The sequence below is a fragment of the Perognathus longimembris genome, chromosome 2 (assembly GCF_023159225.1).
Source record: "Perognathus longimembris pacificus isolate PPM17 chromosome 2, ASM2315922v1, whole genome shotgun sequence".
Lineage (NCBI taxonomy): Eukaryota > Metazoa > Chordata > Mammalia > Rodentia > Heteromyidae > Perognathus > Perognathus longimembris.
The window spans coordinates 117,864,576-117,871,527 of NC_063162.1; the positions used below are offsets into that span (position 1 = coordinate 117,864,576).

General features: G+C 36.9%; 1 pseudogene; it reads right to left on the reverse strand.

Annotated features, from left to right (window-relative positions):
- Positions 1 to 5,660: 5,660 nt before the first annotated feature.
- On the reverse strand, positions 5,661 to 6,228 carry LOC125345836 (annotated as a pseudogene).
- Between the last annotated feature and the right edge of the window lie 724 nt (positions 6,229 to 6,952).

Below are 6,952 nucleotides of genomic sequence, written 5' to 3' on the forward strand. Positions count from 1 at the left end.
AATTATTAACAACCTGCACCCACAGACTTGAGCATTAATTACCCACTTCTATGTGTGGAAGTGACTGCAAACATGTCCAGGCACCCAGAGCCAGCTACTTTCCTGACTTGGGCTTCTCATTCCTTGTTCTAAATTCATTTTTCACTGACAATCAAAAACTTTCCATAGTTATCATATACAACATGATGTTTTCAAATATGTATAGACTACAAAAGGACTAGTGAAGCTAGATAACATGGTATTCTTATTGTCCATATAAATGCCCACAATCCCTTATTGAGAAACTTTAGAACTGTTTCAGATTTGAATTTTTTTTGTTTCAGAGAGATGAATAGGTATATTCTGTACACTAGAAATACTCTCAACAGTCAACAGACAATTCCATGGTCAAACTTACTTGCAAATGGCAGCATCTGGTAACAGAAAATGCTGGGAACAGCTTTACATTTGTTTTTGACATGAAATAAGGAGGTATATGAAAATAAACTTTCATATTTTTGGCTTTATGGATTTTAGAACTGTAGTAAAGGGAGCTTAGACTGTTGTTGAATTTATCAATTTTTTCTATTCATTAATCTTTCTTATATTTTGTTCATAAAAACATTTCTACCCTGGAGTTATAAAAATATTATTTTAATGTTTCTCTTATTTGTAAAGTTTTACTTTTCCTAGTGTATTTATTTATCCAGAAATATTTTTGTGTTTATATTGAGAGTCTATGAATAATTATTGCTGTAAATTTTTATAAGATGCTATCTCCATTACATATCTTATTTTTATATTGTGAAAAAGTATATTTCTGTGCTCGCTCTTTCACTAATCAGCTTCTAAATTTGTGCTAATACAAGTCTGTTAATTAGCTTAACTTAATAGTAGGTTTGGTGGCTGGTCAGACAATTCTTCTAACCTTATTCTTATTCATCTGAGGTATTGGAGCTCTTCATGACCCCTTTATCTTCTATTCAAATATTACCATAAGCTAGTCAGGTACCTCAAAACCCCTTTAGGGAATTTGATTGGATTTGCCCTGAAACTCTGATTTAATTTGAAGGAAATTGACTTCTTAGTAATAGTGAGTCTTCCTAAGTCTGAATATAGTGATCTCTCTGCATTTATTTATTTTTGAAGATGCATTTCAATAAAGTTTTCTGGTTTTCTTCATGCAGCCATTTCAAATAGCTTATTAAGCGTATTTCTGAGTGTTATAAACTTTGTCATATTAAGATGCTATTTAAAAAATTTAAAGTGGTACTGTGGCTAAGTGGTAGAATGCTAGCCTTGAGCACAAAAGCTCAGGGACAATGCCAAGGTTCAGAGGTCAAGCCTATAACCAACAACAAGGATTAGCCTTTTTGTAGGGGGTATAACTGCTTAAAAATAAATGTACTCACTAACTTACTTAGGTAACTTTAAGCCCCCTGTTCATCACCTTTACAATAATTTTTTTAAATTTAAATATATTGTTGGTATTTAATTTTTATATTTAATCTTGTACCATGCAGTCACTTCTATAATAACAATTCATTTCTATTGTTGTATTCTAAGTTTTGTTTTTAGATAAGAAATTACTTTGTAAATGAAAATCCTTTTCATTCCAAAATGATTTAGAGGCTGGGGATATGGCCTAGTGGCAAGAGTGCCTGCCTCATATACATGAGGCCCTGGGTTCAATTCCCCAGCACCACATATACAGAAAATGGCCAGAAGTGGCGCTGTGGCTCAAGTGGCAGAGTGCTAGCCTTGAGCAAAAAGAAGCCAGGGACAGTGCTCAGGCCTTGAGTCCAAGCCCCAGGACTGGCCAAAAAAAAAAAAAAAAAATGATTTAGAAATGGAAAGAACCAAAATTTTATCTATTACCTTTATTTCCACATTTATAGATAAAAATTGGATCCATATTTTTTGAAATAGAAGTATTTTTTATCCACTTAATTAATTTATTTATTTTTCATATAGTCACTCACCAGAACTCCCTGTGCCAGATTAAAAAGGAAGAGGGATAGCTGGACTCTATCTTCTTTTCTTGTTTTTAAAAGAATATTTCCCAGATTCACCCATGAGAATGATGTTTTCTCTATGGTTTTACACAAACATAACCTGCTTTGTGGGAAAGGATGGTAATCATAAATGGATGTTCAGTTCTACCAAACGATTTTATGCTTTGGGTGAGATGATGGAATAGTATTTCTCCTCTAATCTGCAAATGTGGTAAAACATATTAATTGATTTTATGATGTTAAAATACCTTTACATTCCTGGGATAAATTCAACTTGATCATGATGTATTATCATTTGTATACACTGCTAAATCTAGATTATTAATACTGTATTTTTCATGTTGACATTTATATTCATGAGTAAAATTGGTCTATCATTTTCTGTTCAGAGCCCTTATCTGCATTTTGGTAAAAGATTATACTTGTATTTGAAAATAAGTTGTAGAAAATGTCCTCTTCCTCTAGTCCCTTGAAAGAGTCTGTATATCATCAGAACTATCTGTTTTCCTTTAAAAACTTTTTTAATTCATGGATAAAAGTGGGTTTTTTGCTTCCCATGTGGAGAAACTAACAACTGATCTAAACATATGTTTCTTCCTTTTGCTGGTGATCCCAGTTTGTTTTTGTTGTTGTTGTTGTTGTTTTGCCAGTCCTTGGCTCTGGACTCAGGGCCTGAGCACTGTCCCTGGCTTCTTTTTGCTCAAGGCTAGCACTCCCACTTGAGCCACGCGCCACTTATGGCCTTTATATATATATGTGGTGCTGAGGAATTGAACCCAGGGCTTTATGTATGTGAGGCAAGCACTAGGCCATATTCCCAGGCCATATTGCCACTAGACCATATTTCCAGCCTAAACATATGTTTCTTATTAAATCAGTTTTTGTGGGAACCCATAAGTGGGGAGCCATGAGGTCTGCCAACGAAAATTGGAATGCCATTCTCTGACCCTGGCTAAGAGTGGCCTGAGAAAGATCTGTTGCGCTTAGCATTACAAAGGCCACAGATTCAACCCTAGGAGTGAACTATTCAGCTTCTGAACTTCCTAGATCTTAAAACCAGGCAGGAACCCATCCAAATTGTGATTGTTTGATGCTCACCTTCACCTCCTGTTTTCAGGAAGTCACCAGACTGCTACCTTGCTTTCCACATGTTTGCTTTCCCCTGTTTGCTAATGAATAAAGGCCCTGTTCAGGGGACCCTCTGGATCTGTTGCTGGCATCAGGTAGCAGGTCATGTGGTACCCCAAAACTGGTTCCACGGTCCGGTGTCCATCATTGCTTTGCTCCCTGCGGCAGGTTGCAACAAGTTTTCGTATGTTATCATCTTCTACAAATCTATTCATTTAATCTGTTTTGTACTCATAATATTCTCTATCTTGTTTTTTTGACTTGTGAAATTCTGACGCAGGTTTATCTATCATTTGCCCCTTAAAATAACTAATTTCCTTTGTTGATTCTCTTCATTATATGTTTTCTCTTTCTTTGGATTCATCTTGTAGATTCTATTTGTTAAATCTTGAGTAAAATGAAATCTTGAGTAATATGTGTAAGCTTATAGAATGTCCCCCAGCTCGTACATAAAGTCTGCCCTTGGCAATGCGACTCCGCCCCTGGCTGATAATACCTGAGGGTCAGGCAGAATACCTCCCACCTTAGGTGCATGAGGGTATAAAGACTCCCCTGAGAGAGAGTTCAGGTGCCATTTTCCTTTCCTCTGTGGGAACTTGGCCTTGCGGGCCATGCTGGCAATAGACTTTTTTGCTCTACATGACTTCGCCTATGGTCTGTGGTTCTTCTGGGATAATTTTTCTTTCAATATGGACATTCATTTTCAGTTTTTCTCATTGGCTACTATAAAGGCTTTATATTTATATCCTTTTAAATATTCAGTTCACTTTATTATAAGGTGATTTTATTATTTTTATTATTCAGCCATATTTGTTATTTCCAAATGGAAATAATTGATTTCTATCTTCCATATTATTATTCTTTTTTTTTTTTTTTTTTTTTTTGGCCAGTCCTGGGCCTTGGACTCAGGGCCTGAGCACTGTCCCTGGCTTCTTCCCGCTCAAGGCTAGCACTCTGCCACTTGAGCCACAGCGCCGCTTCTGGCCGTTTTCTGTATATGTGGTGCTGGGGAATCGAACCTAGGGCCTCGTGTATCCGAGGCAGGCACTCTTGCCACTAGGCTATATCCCCAGCCCTATCTTCCATATTATTGTACTTTGTTCATTTGCTTGTCCTAAAAATGTGAGCAATGTGTGAATTTCTGTTGTAGTTAATTTCTCTTGTAATTCTATTATGTTTTGCTTTATGTATTTTGGTGCTATTTAATTAGACCCATACACATTTAGAATTGTTATATTGTTTTAGTAAGCATAACCCTTTCATTATTTTATAAATATCTATTTTTGAAATGCCCAGAATTCGAGACCCCCGTGATGACCCTCAGAGTAAGGAGACCCGATGCACAGGCAAAGGGACTTTATTGAAAGCAAGCTGGAGCTCGGGTGTCCACCAGCGCTCCCGCACAGCGGGTGTGGAAGAGCGGCCCCTACCTCTCAAAGTGGGGGATTTTTAAAGACAAAAAATCATAAGCAGGGGGCTCATGAGCTCATATGCATTTGGTGTTACAGGATTGGTTACTGGAGAATGCTCTCTTACATGATTGGTTAGGAAGTCTAGGGGGGTCTTTTGGTTCTGTATCTTGACTCACATCTATGTTTGGCTGGCATCTGATTTTTCCTAACTACTGGTTACCTTAGGATTAGGGCGACCTGACAGCATTTTGGAATGTTCCCCCAGGATGGGGTAGTTCTTGGAACGTTTTATTGCTGTTCTCGAAACTGGGCCAGAGGCTCTTTCTGGAAGGATTTCTATGGTCTTTGTCACCCAGCTGTGGGAACCATATTGTTTGCTTCTAGGGAAAAGGGGAAAGGGTGGGGAGGGGGTGGCGAGGGGACAGCAAGCAGGTTTACAGAAGCAGAATATGTGGTTAATATCAGTTAATACATTTTTCACTCCTTCATTTTATCTTTAATAATCCTTTGTATCTAAAGAGTTTGTATACGATTTTAGTGCAGCTATAATTTTCTTGTTTTTTTATTTGTACATTCATTGTCAAGCAATACAATATGACCCCTTACCTGCTAATAGCTATTATCTGTAGTATCCTAGAAAGTAAATATTAGTAACATTTAGTTTTGTCTCTTGTCATCTATCTTTTCCTACTCTTATGCATAATGCTATCTCCTTGGACATTTTTACCAACTTTTTAACTGACAATTGTTTTGGTGAACTGCCTCTGTAGGAACACTGAGTCTCTAAAATGGGCCTTCTTAACTGCCTGCAGAACTAGTTATGAATTCTAGAAGGGACTGCCAACTTAAAGCCTTTCATCCTACTTAGAGAGTCTTCAGTCATTTGAGGGGGTCACAGGAATCACCTTACCATTCATACAAGGTTCATTTTCTTCTCCCCAAATTGGTAGTCTTAGGCTAGAAAAACCTGTCACTCTGGAATTTCCATGTTGCATTCTTAGCTCATTGCTCTTTTTATTTTATTTTTTATTTTTTTCAATAGAATTCTTTTATTGCATCATTTAAGTATCACAAACTGATTGTCAGCATCCTGGATGGTGTTTGTGAAGATGGGTTAACTTAAATCTTATTCATCAGCCTGTTGAACGGTTCCTTTTTCAGATACCATCCAAAATTTTTCTGATATCCTTGTTTTTAACTGTTGTTGCTTGCTGAATCAAAGCAGCTGAATTTGAGACAAGTTCAATATCATTTCCTTCAAGGATTAATTCATCTTTCTGGGCTTGAGATACAGAACAAGCAACACCTGTCCTCATCCGAACTCTTCGGATGTATTTCTCACCCAAGAAGTTTCAGATTTCAACTACAGACCATCCTCCTGAATAACAACATTGATGGGGAAGTGAGCATACACAGACCTCATCTTGTAGTGGAAGCCCAGTGTAGCATCCTTGATCATGTTCTGTACATGACTACAGATAGTGTAAACAGAGGCCAGTTCCTTTCTGTTTCCCACCATTTGTCAACCCGGAGCCTCTTCTTTTTTTTTCCAAGGAGACTGAGTTCTACGTTGATGTGGTTGAAATCCCTCCTCAGAGTTCCGCGGGGGCCCTTCACGATCACCATGTGTCCCTTCAGAGTGATGTCGACATTCCAGAGATGATGACAGTCCGATTGCTGAGAATGGTCTTCATTCTCGCAGTAGATGGGGCAAAAAAAAAAAAAAAAAAGGAAATCTCTTTTTATTTTTAATCACATTAGAGTTCCATGTCAAGAATAGAAATCCATTGCAAGATTAATCTGTTCATGTAATGTTTGCAGGATCTAAATAGATTTTAGTGGGTGAGATTTCAACTATCCAGAGACCCAGGTTGCTACCAAATATATTTCCTATGTAATCTTACTAAATCAAATTCAAACCAGTGTTATAGTGGATACTGCTGCATCTTCACCAATGTCCAATGAGAAGGCTTTCTCAAGTGTAAACGAGTTTTATTCTAAGGGCAGAGAGTCAACATGATCAGGTCCAGGACTTTGGAGATAAAATAGAATGTATGCATTGTAGCACTTTGGTGCAAAGAATCTTTGAACATAATGTAATATTCTTATCAAATCAATATTTTGCTCACATAAACAAACTTTATTCTAGGCAATAATTAATAATGTCTTTTTGATGTGCCTTTCAATTTTTTCCTCCAACTATAAGAAATATTTTAGTTTCTTAAATTGCCATTTAAATATTTGTCTTGAGATGCTGCAACGCTTGACCAGATACATCCATAGGCATTAGGATTAAGTGACAATTTAGCTATAAAAACTATTTTTATATATAACTTTGCAGAGCCAACAAAAATAAAAAGTGAATTTTCTTTCCATATAAACCAATGCTCAAGAGTGAATGAATTTTGAAGCCAAAGA